Source organism: Phoenix dactylifera, chromosome 2 (assembly GCF_051530095.1).
Source record: "Phoenix dactylifera cultivar Ajwa chromosome 2, Ajwa_hap1_PhDact_Kaust_v1.1, whole genome shotgun sequence".
Lineage (NCBI taxonomy): Eukaryota > Viridiplantae > Streptophyta > Magnoliopsida > Arecales > Arecaceae > Phoenix > Phoenix dactylifera.
In genome coordinates this window covers 15866675-15882279 of record NC_143191.1, presented here as the reverse complement: position 1 = coordinate 15882279, position 15605 = coordinate 15866675, and positions in this window count along the sequence as shown.

Genomic DNA, 15605 nt, shown 5'->3' with positions numbered 1-15605 from the left:
CGCATGAAAGATACAACCATTGTCCATTTGCTATACATGATTAATAGCACAATGCCATTTTCTTGGAATACATATTTCACACAATAAAGGAATTTGGATGATGCATTCTTACAATGAGTTGCGTCTAGTATTTTTAGGGTTGGTAAGCTTAGGAGAGGGATGACAACTAATGATGGATTATGCTGCCACCAAAACCAGTCTAATGAAGATGGAGATTTGACAATCAATATAGATCCGCTCAGAGAGGGAGTTCAACTTGCAAGCAAAGAGAAGATCAAAGGTCGGAACCGATCCGATGGGAGATAGTTCGATGCCTAAGTCAGGTAGAGCTTTGGTAGAATAGAAGAGTAAAGAAAGAAGATCTAAAGAGTAGAATAACAATATGAGCTGATAAACGAGCCATGTCTAGTGGCTTACTGGTAAGCTTGTCGTCCAGCTCCAACTTTAGGTTGGGTTCTTTGGGCTCATCCTCCTCTAGCTCGAAGACAGCCCCATTAGTCACCCCTTATGGTCGTAATGCCGAGGAGAATATCTTGGACCAAATAGTCTTGATCCTAGAATTGATTTTGATGATCACAAAACTTTGTGGTATAATTACTAATGTTTATATTGTAAGAAAAATGTTATTTTGTAGCCAGCATAGCAAGAGATCTGATGATTTTCAAAGAGAAAGCTAAAAGAATAGTCAAGGAGCTGACTCTTGGAAGCCTCGAGTCAACTCTGGCACAAATAGTAACTTTGGCACAGAGCTCGAGTCGACTCCAGCAGTCCATGCATCGACTCCCTTAGTGAAAGGCAGAAACATAGTTTTTAATGAACAGTAGACGAGCTGACTCCAACAGTCCGTGAGTCGACTCTCTCAAAGAAAGACAAAAATTCAATTTTGAAGAGCCCGAGCTCGAGTCGGCTCCCGACTCAGCCGAGCCGACTTCAGGTCTTCAAGAGCTGACTCCAATTTTGCTAGAAGGCGTAACGGCTACTTTTGCAGAGTGTGAAAACAGAGAAAAATTGTTTCTAACGGCTAGTTCTTGGAGTCTAAGGGCTAGGAGAGTGTTCCCTCATCCTCAGAAGCCATAAATACAAGAGAACTATACTTGGATTAAGAAGATTACAGGAGAGGAAAAAAGGCTCAACAACCTCAAATTCAAATTATTAAGAGAGCCATCGAAGATAGAGCAAGAAGTGTGCATTCAAGTTTGAAGCATTCAAAGCATACATTTCAGCAATCAAGATCAAGTTCTTAGCTCTGGAAGTTAGCGGATCTTCATCAATTTCATTCAAAGTGCCAGCAACAAATTTATTGCTCATTTTTTTCTGAGTTTGTGCATTTAATTTTTCGAGTAATAATTTATATGTTCTAATCCTTTCATATCATTCTTGTAACAAGTTTTAAGTATTGAAACTTGGGGGAGGTTTAATCTAAACCTGAATTAGATTGTGTAAAAGATTTTAGTTGGTGAGCCTTTGGGAAGAAACCAACTGGGTTCGTTATGATCCCGGAAAAATAACAAATTGGATTGTGAACTCGGTAAACAACCGCACTATAATTAGAAAGGCTTATAGTGAAAATTTTTAAGAGGTCTTGGGGAGTGGATGTAGGTGCAGGATAGCACTGAACCACTATAAAACCTTTGTATTTGTGTGTGTGCATTGCTTACTTTGATTATTGCATTTATATTTCAGTCATTTACTTAAGAATTATTTTATTCCGCTGTACTTAGAAGAAAAGTTTTAAAAAATCCAATTTATCCCCCTCTTGGGCTGCAGGGCAACAAATAAATTTAGATAGGATTAGGATATCTTTTTTTTATTCCTCGTAGCTTCTTTTTAAGGCTATCGAGACCTAATGAAAGAGCCTCTAGTTGTCTTCCAGCTCAACTCTGCCTGGACAAGGACACTTTGAAGGAAGGGATGAGATTTCCCCTTTATTTTTCATAGGTCAGCTTTTAGATCGATACCACTTGGTGCCTGCCCAACTAGTCCCCAGCTCTTGGAGGATTATAGTTTAGTTCTTGTCCTTCTCTACTCTACATGGTATCTAGCTCACCGTTGAGCTCTTCAGAGCTCTATACGTTTTGAAAGAGCACCCCAAGGAGCATGGCTGGTGGTACTTCTTAGCTCAGAAGGGTTGCTAGTTGATCAAGGGTGGTCCCTCTTCAGTCCACGAATGAAAGGGTGGCTACTTTTTCATGTTGTCTGAGCAGTCTTGGGGCTTTAACATGATACGGGGGTTGCCCAGGAAAGCTTTGAATCAGACCCCTAGTCTGTCCGATGAGAAGCAAAAGGTACTAGACGATCAATGTCGAACCGAGGTTCCTTCTGTATGGAAACTTTTAGCCAATCGAGTAGACTCTAGTGAGCATTAGTTTGAGCCTACCCAAGCCCAACGGTAATGACCTTCTTTTTCTTTTTGTTATATGAGTTGTAATCAGTACAAGCTATCTAATTTGCTTCTTTTTTATTGTGTAGATATCTGCAGCTTAGATCCAGCATTGCTTAAGAAGGCTACTAACCCCAAGAATAGGGTGAATGGTGACCGTAGGGATGCTCCCCCTACTAAGAAGATCCATATTGCTTCGACCTCTCAAGAGGTCCAAGATGCAGTCGAAGCCCCTCGGGCGAAGGTGCATCCCAAGGTGGAAGTTATTCCATCTCTTCCTCCTCAACATGCCGAAGGCCAAGGTGCATGAGCCTGGTTGGTCGGTGAAGCTCAACAACATCAAGTTGGCAAACTCTTCGAGTTGCCTGAGAGTTGGACTAAAGGATTGTCCTCCTTGAGGATAGGGTCAAAACTATCAAATTGTACAACTGACACCTTCCTTTGCATGGCATTCAGGATGGTCGTCAAGGTTTGTTTCTATGTTGTGGCCCTTTAGTTTTTTTAGAACCTTGATTCTTTCACTAACCTTATCTTTATTTGTAGAAGGCCAACGTAATAGCTTTGGTATATGAATATGTCAACCCTAAAGGATGAATTTTGATGATCACAAAATACTTGAGATCATGTTGTGTACTAATGATATTGGCTTAATTGTGAAGTTTTATAAGTCAAGAAAATCAGAAGAATCACTACAACAAATGTGGGTTTTGGCGACTTTCTTTTCCCGACGCTAGGGTAAAGCATCGGTAAAGTTTGGCTCGACCCAACCTTTGCCGACGCTTTTTCCTAGCGTCGGTTAATCTCCAGAAACAACGACGCTCTAAAGCGTCGTTAAAACTTTTAGAAACGACGACGCTAAAAAGCGTCGTTAGAAAACATAAAACCCCCCAACCGCTCGCCCGGCCCCCTCTCCTCATTTTCTATCGCTCGATGCCCTAGCTCCATCACCCGGCCGACTTCTCACCACCATCGCCGACTTCCCCGCTGCCGTCGACCTCGCCCTCATCTGAGGTAAGCCTCCTTCTTCTCCTCATCCTCCTCCTCCTCCTCCTCGTCCTCTAACTGATCTCACCTCCATCCCTAGCCCCGATCTGCGATCGAAGATTCCGCTTTTCCGCCGCCGTCGACCTCGCCGTCGTCTGAGGTAAGCCTCCTACTCCTCCTCCTCCTCCTCCAACTCTTTTTTTTGTTTCTTGTCTTTAACGCTCGCCCGGCCCCGTCTCCTCATCCTCTGTCGGTCGATGCCCTAGCTGCGCGCCGACATCTCACCTCCATCCCGCGCGAGCCCTAGCTACTCCGCCGCCGTCGACATCGCCGTCGTCTGAGGTAAGTGATCCTCATACTCTCCGTTAAGCTGCATAACTGCTTGCTGTGAACATATCTAATGACTTTCCTAGATTATGCATTTAGAATCCTGTAGGAAAATTTGTTCACCAGTTGAGGGTGTATAATTATGTTGTTTTAGTTTTTTTTTTTAATCTGCTGTTTTATCCCTGAAAACAAAAAAAAAGCCTCATAATAATTATGATGCCTCATGATCTCGTGCACCATTATTACCAGACTATTCAAGAACAGAATATGGGGCCTCTTTGGGATCAGAAGGAGGAGAATTAATTCCATCATGGATGATGTAATTGTGAGAGCCAAACTAAGCTGAACAAAGCTGCTCCATTTCTACTCTCAGTCCTCTCTGTAATTAATGGCTGGCATCCGCTATTTCGGAAGGAAAGGAAAGATAAAAAAAAGAAAACTTGGTTGTTTGAAACTTTGAAAAGTTTTTGTTTTATTTTTGATGTTTAGCTTCTTCTCTTACACCCATTAAAAGCTGTCTTTCTCCATCTGATTATTGAGAAGATGTGCCATAGGTTCGCATCTTGTAAGAAGTTTTTTTTATTGGTTGGTTGAAGTTTCTTCTGATAATAGTTACCCTTGTGTTCATTGAAGCACTGCAAAATCTTAAGTTCTTCGCAAATATCTCATTGGACATGTTCTAAAAGGAATTGATCTTAATCTAGTCCATGGAGATCAGAGAAGAAGTCTAAAGTTTTCTGTTTGAAAGACTTGAGTCAACTTCTAAGCAAAAAGGACAAGTTTAAGTTGATTCTAATAAGTTTTATTCAAGGAACACAGTCAAAGAGTCGACCCCCGCAAAACATGAGTCGACCCTTGTGTAGTAAACAGAAAGTTTTTTATCGCCCGAGAAAAGCTTGAAGAGTCGACCCTTGTTCAAAATAAGTCGACCTCCGAAATTGAAGAGTCGACCCTTGCATTTGAAGAGTCGACCCATGCTTAGTCTCAGCGCCGGCCGAAAAACTAAAGCGTGAGCCGACCCTTGTGTTTAAAGAGGCGACTCCTGATGAAGATGAGCCGACCCTTAAGAATTAAGAGTCGACCCTTTGAAGTTGACACAGCAAAAGCTCTCTCCACAATTTGAAGTGCCGATCCAGAAAGAACATGAGTCGACCCCTGAGATACATGAGTCGACCCTTGTACTGCTGGGACCACAACGGGAAGCTGTGAATGATTTTTGTCTTCTTCTGTAACAGAAAAAGATTCTCATCAGAACGAGAAGAAAGGAATTCAAATCCTGCCGAAGAATTTGTCTATAAATAGGAGGAAACCTCAGAATGGAAACAACAAGGAAAGAAAACAGATTCCATTGAAAACAAAAAGTTTCCGCTGAGAAAAAGAGAAGAAAAGCTTAACAGTTCATCTTCCTCACCAGCACTGTAATCATAAACTTTCTCTTGTGACGAGATCCGTCGAAGTTTCTCACTGCATCGTGAAGAGCTACTGTTCAGACATTGGAACATCCTTCCACAGCAAACTACTTCATCGGCTTCAGCTTTTTGCTTTCATTGTTTTATTTTTTATATGCTCTGAAGCTTTAAGTTCTCAAGTTACAGCATTCTTTTAGTTGGATTAATTGCTGCTGTAACAGTTTCATTGATTTGAAACTTGTAAAGGCTCTTCCAAGCCTTGATTGGAGTTGCTGAATCAGGTGTATTCAGCAAGGGTGATAGTTTTGGTTGGTTCATCTGAAAACCAACTGGGTTGTTTGTGAGCCCGGAAAAATAAACGGTGTAAAGTTTTTGGTTGGTTTGTCTGAAAATCAACTGGGTTGTTTGTGATCCCAAAAAACAAAAGGCTTTCGGTTGGTTGCCTGAGAAAACCAACTGAATTTTTGATTGTGAGCCCGAAAAACAATCAAGCTGTAATCTGCTGGGTTATAGTGAAAATCTCAAGCTAGGCTTGAGGAGTGGACGTAGGTGCTGGGAGTGCACCGAACCACTATAAACCTTGGTGTTTGTGATTGCGATTCTTCTCTTTCTTTCCTCTGCATATTCCTTACTACATTTCTAACTTTTATTTACTGTCATATTTGTGCAATCTCATTTCCGCTGCTGAATCTATAAGATATTAGTAACTCATACTCTCCATACGACGTTAATAATTTTTTTTAGAGACCCAATTCACCCCCCCCCCCCCCCCTTGGGCTGCACCTCTGGGCAACAAAATACTATGTAGCAATCTCTTGTCGGGCTATGAAGCTTGAGTCGGTGCTGTACAAGTTGAAGCACGAGGCCAATCGGAAGCAACTGAGCTGCAGGCCAAGATGAAGGCCGCAAAGGGCAAACTAGAGGTTGTAGAAGGCCAGGTGGAGATGGCTGAGCTCCGAGCTGCTGAAGCTGAGCAAGAGCTATAGGCAGCCAACCATCAAGTTGCCATGGGTGAGGAGAAGGCCCTTCGAGTACAAGGCCTTGATGGAGTATCATGCAAAGCTCACTGACAACATGGTTGACTTGTTTAGGGCTACAACGAATGAAAAACAAAGTGGCAAAGTTCTTCCCCAAGGTCGACCTCAGCAGCCTCAGCCCTTCTAGAGTGGATGGTGACAATGACGCTGAAGAGAAAGAGGATGGTGCTAGAGAGTAGGAGTAAGAAAAAAATGTTGTAGAGCTTCCGCCTTCGGATGCTGTGATCGAGCTTCCTCTCCCAAGCCCCAAAGAGTAGGCCTTCAAGACTCCTATAATTTTTCTTCTTATTGTGCTTAATCTCCTTGGTCTTGTTGTAGGTTCTTTTCTTGTCAATCATGTAGAATGACAAGCTTGACCTTCTTTTTTTGTAATGAAGTCTGTTCAATCTCCAAGTTAACCTATTCTGCAATCGAACATTTTGAATATTAATTAAAGCAAATTTATTTCTGCTCGCACCTTATTTCTTTTGTGGTGTCCGAGTGTTTGATTTTGTACCCAAGTATTTCAGATCATCTTGTGGTCATTGAGCTCGGTTTAGTGAGCCCAAAGTGCCTTTAGGAGTAGGCTTTGGGAGGCTCAAAGTGTTTGTGGTTAGCTCAGACCTTTTCCCTTGCTCTCAGTACTATTAGGCCGAGGTACTGGACTTGAAGTCTTTCCGAAGTCATCGCTTGAGGTCGGTTTCTAATCCCAGGTTCTCCATTTCTAGCCTGAAGAGGTTGGGTTATAGGAATTCGACTTGTCAGATCTTCAATCGATTGGGTTATTGGATAGCTAGCACTTGGTTGATTAGGCCAGGTGTGCGTCTTCCCATCCGAGCCTTCTCGTGGAGGACCGGAAGTTCAAACCTTCGAGGTCACTCCTTAGCCTTGTAATCTCATAGAATAGAGGTCCTAATCAATATTAGGTTGTTTTTGGGGAGGACTGAAAGTTTGGATCTATTGACCCTAAAGGGTTGATTTTGATGATGCAAAATAATTGAGTAAATGGATTGCTAATCTATTACCTCGAGTATGCTTGATTGATTTCAGAAAATCAAAAAGAAAGCCTTCAATAACTCTCTAATAAAGATTATTTATTTGAAGCTCTACAACAAGAAATACAACTCCAAAAAGACCTCAAAGTAATTCTTGGAAGCTCACATGCAAATACATAAAATTTTGTTTTGAGCTTTCTGAAGATTCAACCCTCAGTTTGCAATGAGTTGACCCTGGCACACTGTTACTGATTGATAAGCTTTTGCAAGTCGACTCCAGCAAATCTTGAGTCGACCCTAGAATAGTCTCAGAAGACAGACAAAAAGCTGTAAAATTTATCATATTGGCGACTTGACCCATGAAAAATACGAGCCGACTCCAGCCTAACATGAGCCGACCCTAGAAATAAATGAGTCGGCTCTTGAATAGCCTTGGAGAAAAGACAGAGAGCTAGAAATTTTAATACATTGGCGAGTCGACCTCTGAGAAATATGAGCCAACTCTAGTCAAAGAAAAGTCGACCCCAGAAACAAGTGAGTCAACCCTTGAATGACCATAGTGGAAAGACAAAAGGTAGTAAATCTCAATCCGTTGATGAGTCAACCCTTGAAAATATTACGTTGACCCCTGTCATCAAACAAGATAAGCCCCGAACTGAGATAGCTAACTCCACAATGATTGTAGAAGAAAGATAGAAAATAGCAAAATAATAACAAGTTCGAGTCTGTTGGCCCAAGTAGGCAACCCAAGAGGGAAGGTGAATTGGGTTTATAAAATTTTGCAAAAATAAAATTAAATCTCCTCAAGTTTTTAAATCTAATGAAATAAACTAGATGCAACAAGTATAGTAAGTAATAATCACAAATATGCAACTAAGTATGAAAAAATAAAGAGTGAAAAAAAAAAATAATATGCGATGATTTATAGTGGTTCGGTCTCTTTGTGAGCCTACATCCACTCTCCGAGACTCCAACTCAAGATTTAATCCACTATGCTTATCCAAAGCTTTACAAACCTCTTGACTTCGTGTAAGCAACCTTTACACTTGGTGATATCCGAGCTAACCCTTGGTTGATCTACTCCCTTAAACACTTCTTTTTTTATCTAGAGTATGATCCTCCCAAGCAATCCTCTCTATCACTCAAGCTAACAAGAATTCAACAACTCTCTTACAATACTTAATCAAAATAATAAGAATGAAAGCACTACACTCAATTTTTCAACAAGAAAGGCTTTTTTACTTGTAAGCATAATACTCTCTTAATTTCTCTTCAATTCTCTATGGAAATCTCTTCTTTTATTTTTTCCTTTTGCTGCAATATGAGGTATGAACCTCCTTTTATAAGCCTAAGAAGCCATTTTTCTGTTTGAAATAATTTGAAGCTTTGGAAATCCTTTTTCAACACATTTAATGTAGGCAGATTTGGGTCAGATTTGGTTTCCTACTTTGCAGCACCTTTTTGATAAATCAAAAAGCTGAATTTGACTTAGTGTCTACAGACAAAGTTGTAGCCCTTTAAGTTATCTTTCTAACATGATAAGAATAATCTCAAAAGGACATTTTGTTGAAAAGTTATAGCTAAAAGAGTAAACATATGTCAACCTGAATTACATCTATAGATAGATAAATTACAGACCCTATTACTCATAGTTAACATTCAAATTTGAAAATATATTTAATATGAAAGTTGTATATGTTTAAGTTATCTGTCCAACCTAATAATAATTATTTCAAAAGAATATTTGGTTAAAAATTTACAGCTAAAGGAGTAAACATATGTCAGCCTAAATTATAGCTACAGATAGATAAATTGCAGACCCTATTACTCACAACTAACGTTCAAATTTGAAAATATATTTAATATAAAAGCTGTATCCCTTTAAATAACTTTGCAATCTGATAAGAATAATTTCAAAAAGATATTTGGTTGAAAAGATACAGCTAAAAGAGTAAACATATATTAGCCTGAATTACAGCTATGGATAAATAGATTGTAGACTCTATTATTCATAGCTAAAGTTCAAATTTAAAAATATATTGAATATAAAAGTTTTATATAAATATGACTTCTTTCTAGATCATCAAGAATTGTATTAATATTATATTTTAATAAAAAGTTATGCTGAAAATACTAATACGTATTTAGAATTCTAGCATTTGCCTTCAAAAGAAATCTCAATTCCTAATTTTTATTTGTTTGCTATAATCATAATAATGAACTAAATTCACTTGTTTGTTATCATCAAAATCAAATAGTAAACCATTGAAACCATAAAATTAACAATCTTCCCCTTTTTGATGATGACAAACAATAGATGCAAACTTATATATTATTATTATTATTATGTTTAAATAGTATCTCTTGGTATTAATCATATATCTTCTCTCCCTTTTGGCATCAACAAAAAGAAATATCAAATCTAAAAAAATATAGATGTGAGAGCAAAGTAAATCAAATAATTGTTCATGAATCAATCTTATTTGATGACATTTATTCTCACCCTAAATTATTGCATTTTAGCACATGAAAAGAGAATAACATGAATTCTAATTCATCAAGATATAGAGAGATTGATAAGACTCAAAGTTATGCACAATATCTCCCCCTATCTATATATATAGGATAAAAAAATATCATTTTTCACAAGGATTGGACATACCGAGTTCTCTCCTAATATAACAAAATATTTCTTCGCTAAGAGGTTTTGTAAAAATATCCGCCAATTGATAATCAATACTAATAAATTTAAGTTCAATATCCCCTTTTTGAACATAATCTCTTATAAAATGATGTTTAATTTCAATATGTTTGGTTCTAGAATGTTGAATAGGATTTTTAGTTAAATTAATTGCACTAATATTATCATATTTAATAGGAATATGAGAGAAATGAAATTCATAATTTTCTAATTGTTGTTTCATCCATAAAATTTGAGCACAACAACTACAGGTGGCAATATATTCAGCTTCGAACGTAGATAAAGCTATCGAATTTTGTTTTTTTACTAAACCAAGATACTAGAGAATGTCCAAAAAATTAACAAGAGCCACTAGTACTTTTTCGATCAATTTTACAACTCGCAAAATCCGCATCGGAGAAACCAATAAGATCAAAAGAAACATTTTTAGGATACCACAATTCTAAGTTTTGAGTGTCCAATAAATATCAAAAAATACATTTCACGGCAATCATGTGAGATTCTTTTGGACGTGAATGAAATCTAGCACACATACAAATAATAAATATAATATCCTATCTACAAGCAGTTAAATAGAGTAAAGAGCCAATCATACCTCGATATTTTCTATCATCTATGGGCTTACTATTTTCATCTTTGTTTATCTTAGTTGATGGACTCATTAGGGTTCCAATTGGTTTTGCATTTTTCATTTCAAACCTTTAAGCAAATTCTTTATGCATTTGGATTGGTTAATGAAAATGCCTTCCTTTAGTTACTTGATTTGGAGTCCAAGAAAGTGAAAGCGAACCTATCATGCTAGTAGTGATAGCATGCTGAAATTTAAAATTTTTCAAAATCAATGGCTGTACTTATTCGGGTTGCCTACGTACCCCTTCTCAAGAAGGATCAAGCCACAAGTAGTTCTTTTAATTTTGAAATGCGGAAAAACCGAATTAAACATTTTAATTCTAGCATGCATAAGAAATCAAATTTCAAAGTACCACTACAAGTATTCAGGATCAATATGCCGGAATCGTTCAAACGATTATGCTAAAATCATTGCATGAACAATTTCAGATCTGAAATGAGATTATTAATTAAGTTCTAAACTTAATTAATCTAACACCCAACTAATCTTCGAATGCCCATCGAATAGGCTCTGAAGATTACTCTATGAAGAACCCCAAAAGAGATTTAACCTTCGGGGATTAGAACCTATAAGAAACATGATGCGGTTGGATCCACTAGACCGCCTCGGACTAAATCATTTGGTTATTTTTGCTTTTGAGTCCTTGATGTTAATTTTATTTCAGCATAGCCTTACTCGGGCTAGCCGACTTGGTCTTTATTAGAGTCGCTTTGGGTTTAGTTGTTTCTTGAATTAAATTAGATCAAGTCAAGTTAAGGGGTCAGGTAGCCACCTATAAATAGATGTGGTGAGCACCTATTTCAGTATGCAAAAATTAATTGAAAGGCTTTTGCCCTAGCTCTCTTTCCTTCTCTCCTCTCTTCTTGCGACGCCTTCCCCCTCTCCCTAGGCCGCTGTCCAAGGCCGCCGCCCCCTCCTTCGTCCGGCTGCACCGCCTCTGTCCCGAGAGGCCAGCCACCTTCTCCCTCTTCTTCCTCTCCTCCTTGATCCCTACCAGCCTCTACAAACAACTCCATCCCGTTGGATTATCAACCCGTCCTCCCCTGCGCAGTCGTCAGTTGGAGGCTGATATCTTGAGATCCCGACGTTCTCTCTAGACTACGACCTACCGCTGGAAAGCTAACACGGAGACCTACAACATATCCAAAATTAAGATCGATCTGACGGACAGATCTTCAGGAGTCATGTCCGCAATCAGGTCGGAACCACCCTCCTACAAATCAAGAATCTTGGGATACAAATCAAATTCTATCGGATCGCATCAATTTGGTATCAGAGCAGTTCAATCCTTGGCCTTGGAAGATGGTGAACACCCGCTCTACAACCTCGAAGCAGCAAGAAGCGGCATCTTCAAAGGGCGTCGACCCACATCAAGAAGGCTCGCGATCACCCGCGGCCTCGGCGAACCTGAGACCCGATCTTGATTCCACCGACCGTCTCTTGGAGTTCTTGCGTGGGAATCAAACAACTATGCAGCAGAGCCAACAGCAATTGATGGAGAAGATGGATACCACACAACGCCATATCGAGATGATGTTGCAACTATTGCTAAATCAGCGGCAAGAAACTCCACCGGGGGAAGCTCCGCGTCGAACCCGGATGGAATCTCCGGCCCCTACCTGTGGACGACCAGGACGGAGGGGACCCCCTCCTCGTGAGCCTCTCCTTCCCAACCCACCAGAGGAGATGCAGCTGGACCAAGGAGAAGATCAACCTAGACCCCGACCCGAGCTCATACCGATTGGCGCACGCGCTAGGGCTCGGGAGATGAGCCCGATTGGCATCGACGACGGGTCGGATATGGAGGATGATCCCATCCAGAATTTTCAGATGAGGAACCAGCGTGTGGGGGAGTACCCACGCCGAGGATATGAACAAGATCGGGACCGTAATGGAGATCGAGAGGGAGGAAATCACGGACTGACTCTTAGGCTAAAATTTCCCAAGTTTAAAGACGGCGATCCTCTCGATTGGGTGTATCGAGCTGAGCGGTTCTTTCACTACCATGGCACAGTGGAGGACCAAAAGGTACTGATCTCATCTTTCCACCTAGAAGAGACCGCCCTGCGATGGTTTCAAACCGCCGACCGAGCCCGACCTTTCGACGGTTGGGAGGATTTTTCTGCAGCAATTTGTCGGCATTTCGGCCCTACCGAGTACGATGACTTCCAGTCTATGCTATCAAGGGTCACCCAAAAGACTACTATTAGATCCTTTTAAGAGGAGTTTGAGAGGATCAGCAACCGAGTGGTGGGATGGAGCAACTCCGCGCTGAAAAACGTATACCTCGGAGGACTTCGTATCGACATTCAAGCCGAGGTGAGGACTTTGCAGCCACAATCGCTGGAGGATGCCTTTGCCTTGGCCCTGATGGTGGAAGAGAAGATCAAGACCACTCGAGCAGCGGCATGGGGCAGCTGGACCAACCCCCGGGCTGGCCAAACCGCAGGGGGCTCCATCGGCCAGCCGAGAGCGCCGACGGCTGCAGCAGCCAACACAGGGCCGAGGACCCCTCTTCGCTTGTCAGGTGACATCAAGAGGGTTGAGCGTCCACCGGAGAGGACCTTGACACCGGCACAAGTGGAGGAACGTCAAGCAAAAGGCCTATGTTTTCGCTGCGACGAGAAGTTTACACCGGGACACCGGTGTGCGCGGCCCGTCGGAGCGGTGATATTGATCGAAGGATTGGAGGACGAGGCCGTGGCTAAAGATGGTGATGAGATTGCTGAGGACGAGCCCCAAGATTTAGAGGCCGAGGAAGAGGACGTGCCACCTCATATTTCATTGCATGCCTACTCCGGATCAGCGACACCGAAAACGCTACGCGTGGACGGCATGATCAAACGACGTGTGGTGCGTATCCTCATAGATACGGGCAGCACCCACAATTTTTTGGACGAGAGGCTCGTCAAACAAATCGGTCTCATAGCAGAGCCGACATTGGGCTTCGATGTGGCATTGGATGATGGAACCACGTTGAGGGCGGAGGGCATATGCCGAGGCATCACTTTGACGTTCCAGGGCAGCCAATTCAAGCTCGATCTCTACCCGTTGGCATTACGAGGAGCTGATTTGGTCCTTGGTATGCAGTGGCTGCAGAGTCTTGGCCCGGTTACATTCGACATCGCCGAGATGTGGGTGACTTTCAGACGGAGCGGACGGCGAGTTAGATTGGATGGCATTCGGCTTAGTCCAAAAGCTGCACTTCAGCCCCTAGTCGGCTTGCCCGGACCCGGCGCACGCAGCTACTTGATGCAGCTCTTACCTCTGTTGACGGAGACCACGACGGAGGCAGGTATATCTACTGATTTGGCTGATCTCTTACAGGGGTTCGCTGATTTATTTGAGGAGCCTCATGACCTTCCACCTGAGAGGGAGCATGATCATCACATAGAGATTGTACCGGAAGCGGAACCGGCGAATGTGAGGCCTTACCGCTACCCGCACATTCAGAAGGAGGAGATCTCAAAGATGGTACGAGAGATGTTGGAGAGCGGCGTCATTCAGCCCAGTAGAAGTTCAGCCTAGTAGAAGCAAATATTCATCGCCAGTGCTGCTGGTACACAAGAAGGACGGGATGTGGCGATTCTGCGTCGACTACCGGGCACTTAACGCGATCACCGTTAAGGACCGGTATCCGATTCCAGTCATAAAGGAGCTGTTGGATGAGCTTGCTGGTGCGGCCTACTTCAGCAAACTTGATCTCTGTGCCGGATACCACCAAATCCGTGTCAGGCCCGAAGATGTGCACAAGACGGCGTTTCGGACACACGATGGCCATTATGAGTTCCGGGTGATGCCGTTCGGCCTCACCAATGCACCAGCGACATTTCAGGGGCTCATGAATGACATATTCAGACCATTACTACGACGGTATGTCCTTGTATTCTTCGATGACATACTGGTTTACAGTCGTTCATGGCAGGAGCACCTAGAGCACTTGGAGGAAGTGCTTAAAATTCTGCGCAGAAATCAATTGAAGGTGAAGCGATCCAAGTACCTATGGGCCGAGCCGAAGGTCAAGTACCTAGGCCATGTCATCTCTGCTGCAGGTGTGGAGCCAGACCAAGCAAAGATACATTGCATGACTGAGTGGCCGCTGCCCAAGAACCAAAAGGAGCTGCGAGGATTTTTGGGCCTAACCGGTTATTACCGCCGGTTTGTGGAGGGATATGGAAAGATCGCCGCGCCACTGACCCTGCTACTGCGAAAGGATGAGTTTAGATGGATCGAGGCAGTGACGGAAGCGTTCGAGAAGCTCAAGGAAGCCATGACGACAGCCCCGTTTTTGGCGCTACCCGATTTCGCCAAACCGTTTGTAGTCGAGTGCGATGCTTCCGGTGCCGGCATTGGTGCTGTTTTGATGCAGGAGGGACGGCCAATTGCTTTTATGAGCAAGGCGTTGTCCCCTAGGACCCGCTCGCTGTCCACATATGAGAGGAAGATGATGGCGGTCATCCATGCAGTCACAAAGTGGAGGCCGTACCTTATCGACCGCCGATTTATCGTTCAGACTGATCAACAGAGCCTCCCATTTTTTCTTGAGCAGCGCATACATACTCCAGCCCAGCAGAGATGGGTGTCGAAGCTTCTCGGCTATGACTATGAGATGGTGTACAAAAAGGGCGCAGAAAATCGAGTGGCAGATGCACTATCGCGCCAACCCGAGTCCGGCGAGTTAGCGGCTTTGACTTCGCCGGTTTTCCTTTTTATTTCAAACTTGAGGACTGCCACATGCCGGGATCCGGACCTAGTATAGATCCAGAGGGAGTTGGCAGCAGACCCGAGCAGTCACCCCGAGATGGAGTGTGAGGCCCAATAGTCCCACATCGGAAAGACTCGTTCCAGAGCGAGCCTGGGCATATGAGGCGGGTGTCTCCAAATTCTGCAGACGCGTTTTGGGTGGAAAACAAAACCGGGGAGGGGTGAAGGACGTTTGCATGAAGCCCTAGAACCGGACAATATCTGGCAGGGGAGCCCCATGTTCTCCCCTCATATGGCCCCCACGTGAGCACTAGGTGCCTCACGTGCCTCGCAGAGGCGGGGGCGTGACATGGAGGACCGAGATGGGTTGATTCTGGACCACGGGTTGATCCGCATGCCCACCGATTCAACCTTATGGCAGGTATTGATCCAGCACTTCCATGATACTCCTTTTGCTG